Source organism: Balaenoptera ricei, chromosome 12 (genome assembly GCF_028023285.1).
Source record: "Balaenoptera ricei isolate mBalRic1 chromosome 12, mBalRic1.hap2, whole genome shotgun sequence".
NCBI lineage: Eukaryota > Metazoa > Chordata > Mammalia > Artiodactyla > Balaenopteridae > Balaenoptera > Balaenoptera ricei.
In genome coordinates this window covers 80,998,712-81,019,715 of record NC_082650.1, presented here as the reverse complement: position 1 = coordinate 81,019,715, position 21,004 = coordinate 80,998,712, and the positions used below count along the sequence as shown (strand labels likewise).

Below are 21,004 nucleotides of genomic sequence, written 5' to 3'. Positions count from 1 at the left end.
CAACCTGGCTACGAAAGTAGACTCAGAGAGTCATTGGGATCTGCTTTCTTGGGCAACCTAGAAAAACCCTGGATTATTTCTACAGTGCCTTTCCATCCCATAGTTATTTTTGTTTTTCTCACAGTTGTTTAATATCTGTTGTCCATAAATTTAAATGTTTGTATGCAGTTTCTGTCCTGATAGGTGATTCAACAAACAGCTCAAAGACAACAGCAGAATATATAATCATGCTGATCAATAATCTAACCAAAAATCATACCTGCACAAACAAACTTCATCTTAAAGGAGATCTGGAAACAAACCTCGTCTTCAAGGAGAATCAACTACAACGGGGAAGAGCTGAGCAATTCATGATGGGCTTTACTCCAGTTGGCTGTGAAAGAACCAAAAAGAACTATGAAGAGAAAATGTCCTGCATTGTAGAAAAAAGCAAACCAAAAACCTGATCTTCTGTTGCCATGGTAATAAGAGCAATCAGGGGCTTCCCTGGTGGCGCAGTGGTTGAGAATCTGCCTGCCAATGCAGGGGACACGGGTTCGAGCCCTGGTCTGGGAGGATCCCACATGTCACGGAGCAACTGGGCCCGTGAGCCACAATTACTGAGCCTGCGCGTCTGGAGCCTGTGCTCCGCAACAAGAGAGGCCGCGATGGTGAGAGGCCCGCGCACCGCGATGAAGAGTGGTCCCCACTTGCCGCAACTAGAGAAAGCCCTCGCACAGAAACGAAGACTCAACACAGTCATAAATAAATAAATAAAAGAACGTGAATTTCTAAAAAAAAAAAAAAAAAAAAAGAGCAATCAGAACTCATTTTTAACTTCCTCAATAAATAAATGACAGCCTTTTAGTCATCGTAAAAATTAACCCCTAGAGCCAGTTTGAAATGTACTTAATCAACCAATGACAACTCACTCCAGTAAACATGGTTATGCAAGCCAACCAAACAGAAAAGCCCTTCACGTCTGAAAGGCAGCCCATCAGGAAGAGGCTCATTCCACTGAACATGATTTTGAGTGCTAGCCAGTCACCAACAGTCTTATCCGCCTACAGTAATGGTAAATCATTCACATGTCTGAACTGCAGTGAAGTTAATTATTGAACGTCATGCTTCCCAAACATGCTATGGGAGACTGCATTCTGCTCTGCTTAGAGACAGTGCCTGACCAACATAGCTCCCCCACCTGAAGAAAGCAGAAAGTTCAGCTGTGTGTGTGTTTCAGGTGCTGAATGATGGTTTTATCCTTTACAGGGTAGTGGTTACATGGGTGTACATACGTTTGCTCAAACTCTAGATAAACATTTATGATTTTTATTGTATTTTCCTTATATCTCAGTTGAAAAAAAGAGTATTAGGAATAAAACAGCCAAAAAGAGGCAGGTGTTTAGAACTGAGGTGGAAACTTTGAATACTGCCTATCTGGCCTCTCTCACATACACATCAGCAGCCCCTAGGACACCTTTATGATCTCGATGGGAACCACAGAACACAGTTTAAAAACAGCTGCTATATACATGATAATGACAACTCAAGGAGGCACTGGAAAACATAGCTTCAAATTCTTAAATAATGATATTTTGACTAATTTGGAGAGGCTTAAAAAGCATGAACTAAAATACAAGACAGGAATGACATGAAAGTAGGGAAAAGGGATTAGAACTAAAGCAACCTAAGATACCTTAGAGTATTCAAGAAGATAAGAGATATTGATTAGTTTTTAAATCAATCTGCATGGCAAAAAATTCAAGGGTAATCACAGAGTTAATAACATAAAAGGTATAACTTCCATTCCAGTAAAGGAAAAAGAAGAGAATAAAGAAAATCTGGTCAATCCAATACAAGGAAGGAAAGGAGAAAAAAGAAGCAAAGAAAATGTATTGTCAGTAATGTGCTAGAGCCAGGTTACAAAGTCTCTCAAGAGCTCTCCAGAGCTGCTGTGCGCAAGTCTTCACCTCGGCTTCAGTTCTTTCATGTTGATTGCTTGCGTTATGCCACACAGAGAGTATTTACACCAGGGAAATAAGCAAATGTTACAAATTAGAGATTTTGTTTCAGAGAGCCAGTTTTTAAACGTTTAACAGTATACCTCTGTGCATATTCAGTAGAAAATGCAACTACTACCAATACTAAAAAGAATAGCAAGAATATGGCTTAGTAATATTAATATCTACTCAAACTGGCTCTATGCCCCCCAAAGCATTTTTGAGGTAATTATTTAATCATATGAGATAATATAAGGATAAATTCATGTAAGGATGTAACAATCCTAAGCTTGTGTACGAAGTCTTAACATTTATAAAGCAAAAACAGAATAAGAAGTGGAAAAATTAGTAGGCAGATTGGGGGATTTTAACATACTCCCCTCAGAAGCTGATAGATTAAGCTGACCAAAATACAAAAACAAAAACAAAACAACACAAAAAAAAACAAAAACAAAAAAACCCTCTCAAAATATATAAAAAGATCTACTGCACAAATAAGAAGCATGATCTAATGTACACTATAGAACACTGCAGCCAATAAGTACAGAATACAATTTATTTGGAAGCATATATGATGCATTTATTAAATTGCCATAAAAAGTTTTGAATAGCTAAGAATTGGCACATAAACCGTGTTTCATAGTCATATTGTCATAAAAAGAAAACAAGAAGAGAACTGAAATTATACATTTGGTAACAAAATAAATAAATATTTATTTCACGGATCAGAAACTAAATTTGAATTGAAATTTAGGAAATGTTTGAAACTGCCCTACAACAAAAGCAGTTTGTTATAAAACCCATGGGATTCTGTTAATCAGGAGGTATTTAGGGAGAAATGTACCGCCTAGAATACAACATGTTAGAAAACAAAATGACTAACCATAAATGAGCTAAGTGCTCGTGTTAAAAGTTAGAAAAAGAAAACTTACTAAACTTAATAGAATTAGGAAGAATGACACATTTTCTAGAAAAAAAATTAAGTAATCAAAACTGACTAACTACAAAATGAATACAAACATCTCTATTAGCATTAAAGATATCAGTCAATCTCCAAAATATACTCACAAAATAAAGAAGTGTAGGGCTTGGACACAGAAAATAAAATTACTTTCGGGAAAGGTCACTTTTTTTCAATCCAAACAAAGATGCTATATAGATTAGTATTAGTTTGGGAATCCCAAACCATTACTTTAACAATCGATTTCAATCTCCCTATTAGTGTGTGTGTGTGTGTGTGTGTGTGTGTGTGTGTGTGTGTGTGTGTCTTGTAATCCTAAAGTCTACATATTACCTCAAGAGACTTTTTCAAATAAGTTAAACCACATAAAAATTAATTTGTCATTTGCTGTGAAGACAAAGCAAATATTTATCCCAAGTCATATTTTAAATAGAACTTTAAAACAACTCCCTGAATAAGCACTATTGAGTTAATGAAATTAAATCTATATATCTCAAGTGCATAAAACATTTTGTATCCTTATTTTAACTTTCATCATGTGTAAACCATGGTATACTAGTGAATTGTATTCAGAAAAGAATACTGTTCATGTAACACCACTTTTCCAAAGAAAAAAAGAGGTGAATCTGAACTCTGTCATTTTGACAAAAAAAAAAAAAAAAAAAAAAAAAATTTTGTTTTCAAGACTCTCCAACTGGAATCTGCAGAGAGTTGAAGAAGTAGGAATTATTTGTGGCTAACATTAAATTTTCTACTTGAAAATATTACTTTGCCTCAATACTAGTACTCAATACTATAAACATAACTCTAAAATTCACTTTGTACAGTTTTACAATAATTGAATGAAGCCTAATGATGTCTTAGGGGAGAAAAGCAAAGATATCCTCTGTTGTATTCTGTTTTGCCTTTAAAGTTATCAGTATCCTATCAAGCTAGTCAAAGCTAAACTGAATCTTTAATAGGCATTTTCTCTTGCTAACAAATACAATTGTTTAGTGTTTTCCTTTAAATGTGAAACAAATCGATAATGCAATACGGGCAAGGAAGAACATTTTCACAAAGGTCACAGGCTTTTTTCTTTTTTTTTTTTTAACATCTTTATTGGAGTATAATTGCTTTACAATGGTGTGTTAGTTTCTGCTTTATAACAAAGTGAATCAGTTATACATATACATATATCCACATATCTCTTCCCTCTTGTGTCTCCCTCCCTCGCACCCTCCCTATCCCACCGCTCTAGGTGGTCACAAAGCACCGAGCTGATCTCCCTGTGCTATGCAGCTGCTTCCCACTAGCTATCTATTTTACATTTGGTAGTGTATATATGTCCATGCCACTCTCTCACTTTGTCCCCCAGCTTATCCTTCCCCCTCCCCATATCCTCAAGTCCATTCTCTAGTAGGTCTGTGTCTTTATTCCCATCTTACCACTAGGTTCTTCATGACCTTTTTTTTTTTTTTTTTTTAGATTCCATATATATGTGTTAGCATATGGTATTTGTTTTTCTCTTTCTGACTTACTTCACTCTGTATGACAGACTCTAGGTCCATCCACCTCACTACAAATAACTCAATTTCATTTCTTTCTATGGCTGAGTAATATTCCATTGTATATATGTGCCACATCTTCTTTATACATTCATCTGTCAATGGACACATAGGTTGCTTCCATGTCCTGGCTATTGTAAATAGTGCTGCAATGAACATTGTGGTACATGACTCTTTTTGAATTATGGTTTTCTCAGGGTATATGCCCAGTAGTGGGATTGCTGGGTCGTATGGTAGTTCTATTTTTAGTTTTTCAAGGAACCTCCATACTGTTCTCCATAGTGGCTGTATCCATTTACATTCCCACCAAGAGTGCAAGAGGGTTCCCTTTTCTCCACACCCTCTCTATCATTTATTGTTTGTAGATTTTTTGATGATGGCCATTCTGACCGGTGTGACATGATATCTTATTGTAGTTTTGATTTGCATTTCTCTAATGATTAATGATGTTGAGCATTCTTTCATGTGTTTGTTGGCAATCTGTATATCTTCTTTGGAGAAATGTCTATTTAGGTCTTCTGCCCATTTTTGGATTGGGTTGTTTGTTTTTTGGATATTGACCTGCATGAGCTGTTTGTAAATTTTGGAGATTAATCCTTTGTCACTTGCTTCATTTGCAAATATTTTCTCCCGTTCTGAGGGTTGTCTTTTTGTCTTATCTATGTTTTCCTTTGCTGTACAAAAGCTTTTAAGTTTCATTAGGTTCCATTTGTTTATTTTTGTTTTTATATCCATTTCTCTAGGAGGTGGGTCAAAAAGGATCTTGCTGTGATTTATGCCATAGAGTGTTCTGCCTATGTTTTCCTCTAGGAGTTTGACCACAGACTTTTAAATAATGAAAATACAGTCTTGAGAGTCACGTGCACCAGGATCCATGATGCCAGGGGATGTGTTTATGGTCAAACTCTTGCAGATGGTTGCTTAATCATAACAAGTAATGATTAAGAAATGTTAAACAAGTCTCATTATTCCCAGGCTTCTCAATGACTTCAGTATTCTAATGCAAATTTTTAAATCCCAAGAATACAATACACTGTGCAGCATTTTCCAAATATACTTGAATATGAAACTTTTGTTTTAACAGAGTCCTTACTGGAGCAGCATTTCTTGCAGCATCTTTAGGAAATGCTATTGTAAAAAATGGCTCTTACACAGTTGAGAAGAGCAAAGCCTGTGGAATTAAGAACTCGTAGTTCTGTAAAAAAGATTTTTTTTCTCAAACTGTGGATGGAGCCAAATCCATGAATGCAATTAAAATTTAATTTGTGATCCATAGTATAAGTCCTAAAGAGAACACATAAAGTAGAAGACTTAATTTCAGTCAGAGTATCCCTAAAGAATCAAAGGACAAAGTAAGCTGTTGAATTTGTTATTATAGAATAATATTGTGCCAAAATGCCAAGCATCTTGGGGTTATGATTATTACTATGATTTACTATTCTCCATAGAGAACAAAGGTTGAGTTTATACACTCTACTCATATAGAAATGAGCTTCACCAAGGGACAACTTCTGGCTCTGGTGGCATGAAGAATCTAACAAATCCTTCCCCCTATCAAATAAAGTACAAAACTACAAAACAAAATAAAAATAATTTCATGGATCTAGAAATAGATCAAGGTAAGCAACAATAAGAAGTATACAAGAAAAGCTAACAGAACTCCAACTAAGGATTATAGGAGCCTGTAGCCATCTTGGCTGGAGATGCTCCCATCATCCAGAATAGACCATGTTCTAGGCCATAAGACAAATTTCCATAAATTTAAAAAGACTGAAATAATACAAAGTATGTTCTCTAACCAAATTGAACTAATTTAAGAATCAAAAGTAGTCATAAACAACAAAGAAATTGGCAAACAATTGGAAATTAGACAATGTACTTCTAAATAGTCATGAGTCAAAGAAGAAATCAAGATGCAAATTAGAAAATATTTTACTGAATGAAAACAAAAATTCAACATGTTAAAATCTATTAGTGCTTATATGGAGATTTAGAGCTTTAAACATTTGTATTAGGAAGAAAAAAAGATACAAAATCAATCATTGAAGCTTTCACTTCAAAAAGCTAGGAAAAGAAAAGCAAATAAAACATGAGATACAGAAAGATAAATGAAAGGTTAGAGAAGAAAAGAATAAAATAGGAAAAAAACAGAGAAACTCAATAAAATCAAAAGTTGGTTTCATGATAAGATAAAACAAAATATGACATTAGGGAGTTGCAAGTTAAAACAATGAAATACCACTGCATACCGATTAAAATGGCTAAAATCCAAAACACTGACAATACCAAATGCTGACCAGATTGAGGAGCAGCAGGAATTTTCATTCATTACTGGTGAGGATGTAAAATGTAACTTTGCACTTCCCTTTGCACATCACTTTGGAAGTCAGTTTGGAAGTTTCTTACAAAGCTCAACTTAGTCTTGACAAATATATGATGTAGCAATCACACTCAGTGTTTATCCAGCTGAGTTGAAAATTTATGTCTACACAAAAGCCTGCACACACATGTTTATTGCAGCCTTATTTATAATTGACCAAAACTGGAAGCAACCAACAAACCCTTCAATAGGTGAATGGATAAACAAAACCTCATATATCCATACGATGGATTATTATTCAGCAAGATAAATGAAGGAGCTATCAAACCACAAAAAGACATGGAAGAATTTTAAATACTTATTGCTAAGTGAACAAAGGCAGTCTGAAAAGGCCACATAAAGTGTGATTCCAATTATATGGTATTCTGGAAAGGGTATATCTATAAAATGGTTCAGAATAATTCTCTGATGGCATATGCATAACATTATGCGTTTGTCAAAAGCCATAGAACTGTACAACACAAAGAGTGAACTCTATGTACACTATGGACATTTGTTATTGTTCAATATTAGTTCATCAATTGGTGCAGCCACTGTGGAGAACACTACAGGGTTTCTTCAAAAAACTAAAAATAGAACTACCATATGACCCAGCAATTCTACTCTTGGGTATATACCCAAAGAAAAGGAAAACACTAATTTGAAAAGCATATGCACTCCAATGTTCATAGCAGCATTATTTACAATTGCCAAATTATGGAAGCAACTTTAGTGTCCATCAACAGATGAATGGATAAAGAAGTAATTGTGTGTATGTGTATATATACATATACATATATATATATATATATATATATATATATATATATATATATATATATACAGCTATTAAAGCAGAAGGACATTTTGACATTTGCAAGAACAAACACAGATGGACCTGGAGGCTATTATGCTTAGTGAAATAAGTCTGACAGAGAAAGGCAAATACAGCATGTTTTCACTTATCTATGGAATCTAAAAAATAAATAAATAAAGATAAAAACAACAACAAAAAAACAGACTCACAGATACAGAGAACAAGGTAGTGGTTACCAAGGGGAAAGGGTCTGTGGGAAGGGGCAAAGTAGAGGTAGGGAATTAAGAACTACAAACTAGTAAGTACAAAATAAATAAGATACAATGATGTAATGTAGAGCACAGGGATTATAGCCAGTATTTTATAATAACTTTAAATGGAATATAACCTCTAAAATATTGAATTACTATGTTGTATACCTAAAACTAATATAATGTTATAAATCAACTATACTTCAACAACAAACAAAAGAATGTACACACTACTGCAAGATATTAATAATAGGGGAAATTGGGAGTGGCAGAGAGATATAGGAACTCTGTAGTATCTGCTTAATTTTTCTCTAAATCTAAAAATGCTCTAAAATGAATGTCTATTAATTAAAAAATAAAATGTAAAAAAAATCCACTGGCTTTTCCCTCCATCCCCAGCAAAAAAAAACCAGGATTATAAATCATGATCAAGTGCATTTCATCCCAGGAATGATGCAAGGTTAGTTGAAAGGATTTGGACACAGACATGAATAAAGCTCCTAAGAAGATTTGCAGAGCTCTTTCCCTTCATCTCCCTGCTTCCAGTGGTCTGACTTGCCAATTCTAGCAACCTTAGCAGCCCCAAATCACTATCTAACTTTCTACTACTCAGATTCTATTTCTTTCATCCATTGAGACCAATGTTCTCAGCTTGGGCTTCATGTCCCCACATATGGTTTGAAAACTACGGGCAGGAAGAAAGCCAGCTCCACTTGTGTGCTTTCCCTTTCTCCAGTTTCTGTGTTATTTATTGGGTGTATCTAATCCCTTTAATTAGTTGCTTATTATATTCTGAATATTTTTATAGTTGTTAATAGCAGGAGAGCAATTCCAACTGTGGCCACTCCATCCTGACTCAACCCAGATGTCTCTATAAATGCATTTTATGGGATCACTCTTTCTACCAAGTTGCTAATAGATTGTATTGAATGCACTGAATAGACAGAGATAAATAAAGTTATGTTGCAATTATTCAGGCTAGAGGTAATGACAGATTTGTCTAGCATAATGGTGATAGTGCAGAAGAAGAAAAATAAACATTTGCAGAATATGTAGGAGATAATATTGATATCATTTGGCATTTGATAATACATGACAATAAAATGAGGGGGATTTACAGTATAACACAGCTTTCTGCCTTGTGTTACATGAAGGATGGTAATATTTTTCATAATGGAAAACAGAGCAGATTTATGATAGTAGTAAGACTGAGAGTTTCTTTACTTTTCACTCTAAGTATTCTATTTTCAGTGAAGTTTTTTTCATTGTGCATTCTGTGTGTTCCATGAGGGTGTTTTATAAATAAGACTATGTCTACTTTTTCTTTTTTATGGCATAGATGGAACATGTCTGAACTAAGGCAATAAAGGTAAGAGTAGTGGAACAGAGAAAACTACAGGAAAGGTTAGAGAGGCAGAATCAACTAAAATTAGTAATTAACTATCTGTAAAAGATTAGGGCAAAGGAAGGAGAGTAAAATAACTCTTCAGTTTATAGCAGAGGTATGTGGATCAATAATGAGACCATTGATCAAAATACAGATTATATGAGGAGAAACAGTCTTGGGGGGGGGGTGTGCAATGAGTTTTGTTTTGGATATGTGTGTGAGTGTGTGAGATGCCCACGTGAAGATGAAAGGTAAGCAGTCAGAAGTATCATCCTGAAGTTGATAAAGAAATATGAGCTACAGATAAAAGACTGGAAGTCAGCATGTATGGCCATACATAGATATGAATAATATGAACCGAGTATGGGGTCCAAACAGAGAAGAGTTCTGAGTGAAACCTTGAGGAACACCATCATTTAAGGTATTAGGTGTGGAAAAGACCATGAGCTCATTGAAAGTCATTGAAAGGGCTTGAGAATGAGTAGCTAGAAGGGGAAAAGAAAAAATATATGTATATAAAGCAGAGAGGAGTGTCATATTCCATTGATTTAGAATTTTAAAATTTGCAATTTCCTCTTTTCTTTCCCCTTTGCTACTATGAAAGCAGTAGTTTTTGGCTTATATACACCTTTGCTGGAGGAAGTAAAAAATTTATGTGAGTCATATTCTTCTCCTTTGATTTTATCTTTTTTTAAAAAAAATTAAATACTGTAAATTCAATAAATGCCTTATTTGTAGCAGCAATTAAACACCTTCTTATTGTTTCTGCATCACTGAAAGAAAAAAGTTATTTCAGCTGAAAGTTCAGAATCTACAGAAAATATGCCCTACATGACTATAACATTGTGCTTTTGAATATATTTGCTGTGGAGTAAAATTCTTTTGCTCCACTTTTCAAGTTTCAAAATGCAGCTTTTCATAGTATACCTTTGATATATTCCCTTTGCTAATGAAATTAATAGTTCCATATTTAATCCAAATCAATATAGAATTTCTCAGTATATTATTCTTGAAACATAAACTTGCATGAAATACTTTAACTCAAAAGGCTACTTTTTTACTTAGAACAAAGCCTTCCCTACACTCCCTGGCCTCATTCTGAACTCATAATCCATTTCTTCAAGCCCAATATTACATGCACACACAGAGGTACTCACATGCATATATACATGCACCTTGCTCTTTCACTATGGGACTAGGGCCAGGCAGCGGTATTTGGATCATGAGATGAGCTTTGCAGTTCTTTACTCCATGGTCCCTTTGTTTCAACAGCCATTTTTCCTCACTAAGAAAGCTGTTTCTCTTCCCATGGTTGGGCAGACCCTAAGTACCATGGCCAGTGATGAGTCCCAAAGTGCTGGGTTGACACAGGGGAAGGAACACGTTGAGGGGATTCTCTGGGGAGGTGCCTGAAATTAGATTGTTCATCACTCATTAAATTAGTGACATCCACTTCATCCTCTTCGCCTATACTTTAATTTTATATTTAGTTACTATACTTGATGAATAAAGTCAGATTTTAAAATTGAAGATTTTTAGTGTGATATTTTCTGCCCCACTTCCCCAAGTATTTACCTTCTTACCCCTCTGACCTTATGATGTGGCTTTCAATGTCTGACTTTGTCAAACAGGTATTTTGTAGTTAAGATTTTAACAATATTTATATAATCTCATAAACATACTCTATTTATTCTGGTATAAACATGTGAGCATTCTCAGACAGAAATAACCAGTCAGACAGATCAGTTCAGCACATAATGTTTCCTCCAATAATGAGAAGCATCCTTGAAAGTATTTGGACTGAAAATTTCCTGAGTCACCATGAGAAACTTTGAAATACCAAGCCAATTATTTGGGTCGGGAAAGCAGAGTTTGCACATTTGACATATCTGGAAAAGAAAAGCATCAAAGACCTAAAATCATTGTTTCATATATGTTCATCTTTTCATACTTTAGGTAGCATGAATTTAGTGTTTTTAGGGAGGATATGCAGGAAATTTGAGATGTATTAAAGAATCATACCTAGCGATTCTAATCGGTGATTACCTACAGAGAAGTCGCATAAACTGGGGGTGCGGGGGGTGGGTATGGAAATGGTTGAAGGGACATAAAAGAGAACATTCATTTGGAAGGTGTATCTCTACTTTTTTTTTGCAAATAACTAACATATTTTTATGTTAAACATGTTTCTGACACTTCTCATGCATTACTTCAGTGCACAAAACCTTCAAAACAGATAATATGATTCCCATTTTATAGATAAGGAAAATGCTTAAGACAATTTACTTGCTTACGTTTACACAGCAAGTAAATGTAATAATCTGTTTTAAAACTTATAGCTATAATTTCTTCATTTTCTCTGCTGTGTAATATTCCATAGTGCAGATATACTTTATCTATAATTTAGATGATGGGAATTTGGTTTGTTTCCAGTTTTTGTTGTTATGAATTGTCCTTCATTAAACATTCCTAGACATATCTCTTCACAACATTTTTCCCTATGTCCTATCCTTTAAGAACCTACTGTAAAAAGATTAAAACAAATTTTAAAATAAATTAATAAATTAATAAAAAATAAAAACAAAACTATTTGCATCAGGGGAAAATATGTTGCTAAAATTATACTGAAAAATAATTTGGAATTATCATATAAAATTGAACTTTCACATACCCAATTATTCAATGATTCCACTCCTATGGTGATTTGTGATATCTCTACTGTATTAAACTCACTACTGTGCTCTGTTTCAACCATGGGAAAAGACTTTTTAAAACTTATTTTTAACTTTGATCAATTTCTCTTTGATTCTCTGGATATCATGCAAACTCAATATATCCTTCCACAGACTCTTCACAGGCTTACACTGGTGACAAAATAAGTTTCCTACTGCTCTGACATGTGGCTCGTTCCTGCTAACCTAACAGCCATTCATTCCCAAGGAAGCTAAGGCCACAAGTATTTGATCTCATATTATAATGTTTAAACATGACTGGAGATGATGAAATCTCTCTACTCCCATCTGTCTTTGAACATAATTGTAATAAAAGTTGTTTTATCTCTGAAAAGACTCGAAGGTTTCCAGGCCAAGCCATCAGGGGTCACACTTATTGAAGTCTCATTTAAATCTAAAATTTTATGAGATTAAAAAAAAAAGTCAATTTCCAGAAATTAGAAGCAGGCTGACCCAGGTCTTCTCCTCTGCATAACAGAGTTAAGGAATGATAACAATGCACACTTCACCTTCTTTCTACTTCACTGTTTCTAAGTTTCATCATCTTAATGTCTTATTGCCTCCAGCACATATCCCAAGTGGTATCAGATGCTCCACTGAGATTCCAAGAAGAAAATAATAGAACTTCTATTTCTACTTAACTTTTTCTCATCCCCTTTCTAATTCTGTTTGTAAATGTTTTTACGGTTACATAAGAAGTCAATAAAAATATAAATGTATACACATACATCTACTGGGAACTGGGGAAAAAGTTTCTTTTTGATACGAATACACATTTAAGAAGATTTGAGGAGGACTAGCCTAGGCTGTTAAATTGTCTCCTAATCCCGCCTATAAGTCACACCCCCAGTTCAACCATCTTTCACAGCCTTACTGAAGACTTTTTGAATGTCTAATCATTTTAGTTCTCTCTACAGGTATTTCCGATGAATTGCTAAAGTTTGACATTTAAGACCCTTTGGGGACTTCCCTGGTGGCACAGTGGTTAAGAATCCGCCTGCCAATGCAGGGGACATGGGTTTGATCCCTGATCCGGGAAGATCCCACATGCCGCGGAGCAACTAAGCCCGTGCGCCTCAACTACTGAGCCTGCGCGCTAGAGCCCACGAGCCACAACGAATGAGCCCATATGCCACAACTACTGAAGCCCACGTGCCTAGAGCCCGTGCTCCGCAAGAAGAGAAGCCACCACAACGTGAAGCCTGGCCATTGCAACGAAGAGTAGCCCCTGCTCGCAGCAACTAGAGAAAGCCCACGCACAACAATGAAGAACCAACATAGCCAAAAAATAAATAAATTAAATTAAAAAAAAAGACCCTTTGTATTCCATCCCACCCTAAAACCCAGTCTTAGTTCCAGATATATTTCTTGGAGCTCTTTAGAGATTCAGTGCTTTTGTTGTATTGGTGTTCTCATTACTGTCTGAACATACTCTGATGTTCTTCTGTCAGTTCCAAAAATGTTCATTTTGCCTTGAACATTCTTTGCTAAAAATTTCCTAATAGATATACTCTAATTAGATCTCAATGGGCAGCACTAAAATTTTTCCTGCCATATATTTACAAAGCACATATAACTCTCTGTAAGCATTTACCCCTGTGCAATGTATTTGTGTTTATGTCTTACCTCTTACTCTAAATTGTAAGCCCAGAGAAGGAAGGGCTCATTTTCAATTATCTTTTTTATTTTCTAAGCACCTTACTCAATGGCAATTTACCTAGTTGGTGTTTAGAAAGTATTTGTTGAATTATTTCAAATTGAGTCAATAGGTAATATCAATAATTTACTTTTAGTAATAAGGAATAAGAAATGTCTTGCTAGTTATTTGTTTCTAAAATATTTCCCCTACATGCATTTGCTGTGCATTTATATTTCTATTTACAGCTCTTCATATGTGTCTAGCTTTAGAAATAAGATAACATTTGAAAAGATTTCATGGATGTTCAGGGAGATTTTCCTGGAGAATGATCTTTATCATGACCTTAGGAGGTATTTTGAGAACTCTACTTATATTCTTTTATGTTTCAATTATTTTATTTATTTTAACTCAGATGGAAAGAAGTCCTCAGGGCAGTAACTGAGTCATATTTTGTAAGTTATGAGGCAGAAAAGACACATCTTGGCAATTCACACAGAACTATATCATCATCATTACGTTGCCTCTAAAGAGCTTGTTACATTTAAATAAATAAGAACATGGAGATCCATGTTATTGATGACTATTTTTATGAAGTTCTCCTCTAGCCCAGGTTTGTCTTTTACAGAGCTTCACACAGTGCTAGAACTCCCTCACCTGAAAGTCCATAGTAAAGTGGTGTAGGGTTATGACTCCCATAGGCTTTATTGACAATATATTCCCTAAGGGGAATTCCTCTAGGTTGTTCAAACAGAAAATAAAATACTAGTTGGACATATTTAGTACAATTGTCTGTAATACCTTCTTCTAGTAATTACTTATATTGACCCTTAAATAACACAGGGATTAGGAGGGCAGACCCACTGTAAAGTCGAAAATTGTGTATAACTTTATAGTTGGCCCTTTGTATCCACGGCTTCACATCCAAGAATTCAAGTAACCACCGATTACGTAGTACTGTGGTACATATTTACTGAAAAAAATCAGAGTATAAGTGGATTTGCCAGTTCAAACCCGTGTTGTTCAAGGGTCAACTATATTTGCCTTTCCCAATCTCTCAGTAGTTTTACATTTTTATAGATGATATAAACTTTACCATTTAAATTGTATTTTCATATAAAGATAGATTCACTTTTTAGACGTACCCTTTACAATTCATAGTATTGTCTAATTTTTAAATGAATGCCATTGTATCTTACATGATACTCATACAAATTTAAATGTCGAGGGTATACAAAATATTCCTTTTATAAATAGTGATAATGATGATGGGGATGGTAATGATGACAGGAATAAAATATCCAGTTTTGAAAATTTATAAAAATTATTGATGAGTGTTTCTTTCTTAATCTCACAAAGCCTCAGTTCATCTGTAAAAAGCTATAATGATATCTATCTCATTTAATAGTCATGAGAAATATAAGTTTTATATTTGCTGTTAGGGGCTGAATTGTCCCCCTTCCAAGTTCATATGTTCAAGTCCTCAGGCCCAATACCTCAGAATGTGACTGCATTTGGAGATAGGGCCTTTATAGAAGTAATTAAATTTAAATGAGTCTGTTAGGGTGGCTCTAATCCAATCTGACTGGTGACCTAATAAGAAGAGGAAATACAAAGAAAGAGACCAGGGGCATGTGTGCCATGTGAAGAGGCAGCAAGAGGATAGCTGTCTGCAAGCAAGGGGAGAGATCTACAACAAATCTTTCCCTTACAGCCCTGCGGGCACCTTGATCTTGGAACTTGTAGCCTCCAGAACTGTGAGAAAATAAATTTCAGTTGCTTAAGCCACTGTGGTATTTTATATTGCTTAAGTCTGTGATATTTTATATGGCAACACTAGCAAATGAATACACATATGCATACCAATATGCATATACATTTATGTGTGTATGTTGTGTATGTGTGTATGCCTAGCAAAAATTTGTGGTTATCATTGATCTTGATTTATATAACCTACCTCCTAGAAAAGTGTTAGGACATAGAAGGTGATCAAACGTTTATTAATGAATTTATTAATTCTTTCATATATATTAATTCTCTCTTCCTTACTGGATCGTAAGTTCCTCCAGGGCAGCAATACTTTTCTGATTAGAGAAACCGACACAGAATTGAGCAGAGAATGAACACTAATTGATTACAGGATTCTTGTTCCTCCAGTGTAAATCTAATTTGAAAATCATTTTAAGGCAGGCTTATTGAGGTAAAATTTAAGATAGTAAAATTTTCCCCTTTGAAGTACATAGTCAATAAGTTTTGATAAATATAGACAGCCAGCTAACCACCAACATGATCTAAATATAGAAAATTTCCATCATCCCCAAAACTTCCTTTGTATTTCCTTGGATTCAAACCCCTCCCTTCCTTGCAGCATGGAAGCCATGGATCTAATTTCTTACCTCTTCTTGCTTAATTTCCTATATCTTTGCCTCTTCCAGAATAGTATATGCCTGGAATCACACAGTAAGTAGTCATTCAGACCTGACCTCTTTTACTCAGCATACTGCTTTTGGAAATCATTCATCTTGCTGTGTGTATCAGAAGTCTGTTCCTTTTCATTGCTAAGCAGTGTTCTCTGTATAGTTATACCACAATTTGTTTATCCATTCACTAGTTGATGGACATTTGAATTGCTTCCAGAATTTGACAATTTTGAATAAAACTGCTGTAAACAGTCATGTACAGGTCATGGTGTGGCGCATGTGTTGGCATTATTCCTGGGGGGAAATCAAGGAGCAGAATTTCTGAGCTATATGATAAGTGTGTGTCCACTTTATTAGAAACTATCAAACAATTTTCCAGAGGGGTTGTACCATTTTACGTTCCAACTGGCAATGCTTTTGTGAATTAGCTTAGCAACTTATGACATTTCCAGTTACCACACATTTTTGCCAAACCTGATACTGTCATGTTTTGGATAATTTTGGCCACTACAGAATAGTTAAAATATTATCATATTTTGGTTTACTGTGCATTCCTCTGATGTTGCATTCCAATGATATTGAGCATCTTTCCATGTGCTTATGGATGGTTCCTGTGATATTTTCTAGGTGTTCATTCACATCTTTCATACATTTTAATTGGGTTTGTTTTCTTTTTGAGTTCTAAGAGTCCCTTATATACAGTGGATTCAAGTTCTTTATCATAACCATGTTCTGCTTGTCTTCATATTCCTAAGAGTGTTATCCAAAGCCAAAAACTTTTAATTTTTATATCTAATACCATGTTTTCTTTTATGGTCTGTGATTATTATGTCCTTTCTAATAAATACTGACCTAAACAAACGTAAAAAATATTTTCATCTATTTTCCTCTAGGCATTTTATAGTTTATATTTAGGCTTATGGTCAATATCAAGTTAATTTTTATATGATATAAGAGGTGAAGTTCCTTCTTTTGCATATGGCTGATCAATTATTCCAACACCATTTATATTAAAAAAAAAAATTCTTTCCCAATTGAATTACTTTGAGCTCTTTGTTGAAAAACAGTTGAGATATATATATATATATATATATATATATATATACTCTCTATTCTGATCAATTGATCTACTATATTTTTATCCTTACTCCAAACCCACAATGTCTTGATTACTGTAGCTTTCTAATAAGTCTTGAAATCAGGTATCATGAGTTATGCAAATTTGTTTTGATGCATTTGAGATGTTTTAATGCATGTCAACAGTATATATCTCAATTTACTTAGATCTTCTTTCATTTCTTTCACCAGGATTTTGTGTGTTTTAGCACAAATATCTTGCATGAATATTGTTAAATATACTCCTAAAGACTTTTTGTTTTAGTGCATTATAAATGGCATTTAAAAAATTTCAGTATCCTATTGATCACTGATAAATTTTAGAAAATATTGACATTTATATATTGATATATATTGACCTTGCATGTTGTGAGCTCCCTAAACTTAATACTAGTAGATTTTGACTGATGCTTTGAAATTTTCTACATAGACAATTATGGCATCCGTGAATAGACAGTTTAATTTCTTCCTTTCCTATTTTCACGCCTTCCATTTCTTTATCTAGGCTTCTTGCACTTTCTAGACTTTCCAGTATAATTTCAAATAAAAGTAGTGAGAGCAGGCTTTCTTCCTTTTTATCAGATCTTACAGGAATTGATTTAGTATTTTACCATTGGGTCTGATGTTAACTGTAGTTCTTTTTTTTAAAAAATATCCATTGTCACTTTAAGTATGTTCTTTTCTAAGTCTGATGCAATATTATATAATACATGAATATTTGGACTGTGTTAAAATGAAAAACTCTGCACAACAAAGAAAACCATCAACAAAATGAAAAGACAACCTATGGGATGGAAGAAATATTTTCAAACCACATATCCAATAAGGAGTTGATATCCAAAATATAAAAGGAACTCATACCACTCAATAGCAAAAAACCAAAACAAATAACCAATTAAAAAATAGACAAAGGACCTGATTAGACATTTTTCCAAAGAAGACATACAAATAGCCAACAGGTACATGAAAATTACCTTATCATCATTAGGCATGAGTGAAATGCAAATCAAAACTACAATGAGATATCTCCTCACGTCTATTAGGATGGCTATTATCAAAAACACATGAGATAACAAATGCTGGTGAGGATGCAGCAGCGTCCTCAAAAAGGGGAAACTTTGTGCACTGTTGGTGAGATGTAAACTGGTACAGGCTCTATGGAAAATAGTGTGGAAGTTTTTCAGTAAGTTAAAAATAGAACTACCATATTATTCCACAATCCAACTTCTAGGTATATACTCAAAAGAAACAAAATCATTATCTTGAAGAAGTGTCTGTACATACCCCCATGTTCATTACAGTTCATTGCTGCAATAGTCACAATAGCCAACATATAGAAACAACCTGAGTGTCTGTCAATTGATGAGTGGATCAAGAAAATGTGGTATACACATCTACACACACACACACACTCGAATATTATGCCAACCTTAAATAAAGAAGGAAATCCTGCCACTTGTGACCACATGGATGAAACTGGTGAAACTGGAGGGTATTATACTAAGTGAAATAAGCCAGAGAGAGAAAGACAAATACTGCATAATATCACTTATAGTAGAATCTAGGGAAACAAAAAGTCCAACTCATAGAAACTAAGAATAGAAAAGTGGTTGCCAGAGGTTGGGTGTAGGGGAAATAGGGAAAAGTTGGTAAAAGGACACAAACTTTCAGTTATGAGATGAATATGGTCTGAGGATATAATGTGAAACCTGGTGACTATAGTTGATAATGTCATATTGTAAAATTGAAATTTACTAAGAGAGCAGAATTTAATGTTCTCATATCCCCCCCCAAAAATGTAAATATGTGAGGTGATGGATGTGTGAACTCAGTGTGGAAGTCCTTTCACAATGTATACATGTATCATATCTTCACATTGCATACTTTAAATATCTTACATTTTTTTCCATATCTTTATTGGAGTACAAACGCTTTACAATGTTGTGTTAGTTTCTGCTGTACAACAAAGTGAATCAGCTATATGTATATATATATCCCTATATCCCCTCCTTCTTGAGCCTCCCTCCCACCCTCCCCATCCCACCCCTCCAGGTGGTCACAAAGCACCGAGCTGATCTCCCTGTGCTATGCAGCAGCTTCCCACTAGCCATCCATTATACATTTGGTAGTGTATATATGTCAGTGCTACTCTCTCACTTCATCCCAGCTTCCCCTTCCCCACCATGTCCTTAAGTCCATTCTCTACGTCTGCGTCTTTATTCCTGCCCTGCCACTAGGTTCATCAGTACCGCTTTTTAAAATTCCATATATATGCGTTAGCATGTGGTATTTATAGATGGCCAACAAATACATGAAAAGATGCTCAATATCACTAGAGTAATGCAAATCAAAACTACAATGAGGTATCACCTCACACTGGTCAGAATGGCCATCATCAAAAAATCTAGAAACAATAAATGCTGGAGAGGGTGTGGAGAAAAGGGAACCCTCCTGCACTGTTGATGGGAATGTAAATTGATACAGCCACTATGGAGAACAGTATGGAGGTTCCTTAAAAAACTAAAAATAAAACATTTTCTTCTGATGTAAGTCTATGGGTAAGAATTATCTCAGAATATTTTTCCTGAAAAATATTTATTTTGGCTTAATTTTTTCAAAAGATTTCTTACTCAATATAAAATTCCTGACTGACAAATTTTTAAACTCTGACTTTTAAAGATGTGATCCCACTGCATTCTATCTTGCATAGTTTTAGACAAGAAATCTGTTGTTTTTAAATCTTTGCTTCTCTGTGTATAATATTTCTTTTTTCTCTGTCATAATTTTTTTAATCTTTGTTTTTTCAGCAGTTTTTAAAAGAATTGTCTAGGTATGTGTGTATGTATTTGCATGTAAACTCGACTGAGTCCTCTGAGCTACTGCATCTGAAATTTGTTGCCTTTCATTAATTTTGTAATCATTTTATCTTTTCAAATACTTTTTTCTCTTTCCTATTATTTCTCTGTCCTCCTTCTGAGATTCCATTTACACTTATATTACACCATCTGATGTTGTCCCACTTGTCTTAGATATTCTGTTTACTTTTTAACACATTTTTTCTTCTATTGGTTTGTTTGAATTACTTCTATTGGTCTTTAAGTTTACTAATTCTTTATTTTGTAACTAGTATGATGATAAGTCTATCAAAATAATTATTCATCTCTGATATCATCTTTTTTTAGTGGTAGTATTTCTATTTGACTTTTTCTTATAGTTCCCTCTCTTTATTCTTTACTACAGTTTACTCTCTTTACTGACTTTTTCATGTATGTTTTACATATCTCTTACCCAACTAATTGTAGTTATTTTAAATTCACATGTATCTGGATCTGGTTCTGTTGCTTCTACTTGCTTATTCCTCTTTTTTGCATGTCAATTATGTTCTTCTGTCAGCCATTAGTGGGGGAGATTGAGCCAACCTAATCATTAGTTGAGTTGGTTTTAGGATTTGTTGTTGCTACAGCTTCCTTCATAACATCACAAACTTCAAGTTCCCCCAGCTGTGGGCTGCTGGTATCTTGTGCTTAGTGTTGAACCTAGGTTTCCCAAGGACTTTTCTCAGTGTTCCTGTTCCACCCTTAACATTCAGTAGGACCTGCCTGCCGGAACCACAGAGGTTTTCTCCACAATCTTGCTTTCTCTCATTGGTAAACTACTGTGACTTTTACCTGGTTAAAAACTCATACTGGGAGCAGAGAGGGATAGTTTTCAGTTCTCCTGGTCCAGCCTTATTCTTAGTCAGACACTGCACACTACATACTATATACCTGCTCTTTTCCTCATTTCATCCAAACACTTC

The 21,004-nt window shown here is 34.6% G+C and overlaps 1 long non-coding RNA gene across 1 annotated transcript in view; it reads right to left on the bottom strand.

Annotated features, from left to right (window-relative positions):
• Window positions 1–265: 265 nt before the first annotated feature.
• Window positions 266–21,004, bottom strand: part of LOC132376439 (uncharacterized) — a 413,195-nt gene continuing 392,456 nt past the window's right edge. The window contains exon 5 of the long non-coding RNA XR_009506298.1: window positions 266–373. This is a non-coding gene — a long non-coding RNA (uncharacterized LOC132376439). The remainder of the gene's footprint in view (window positions 374–21,004) is intronic.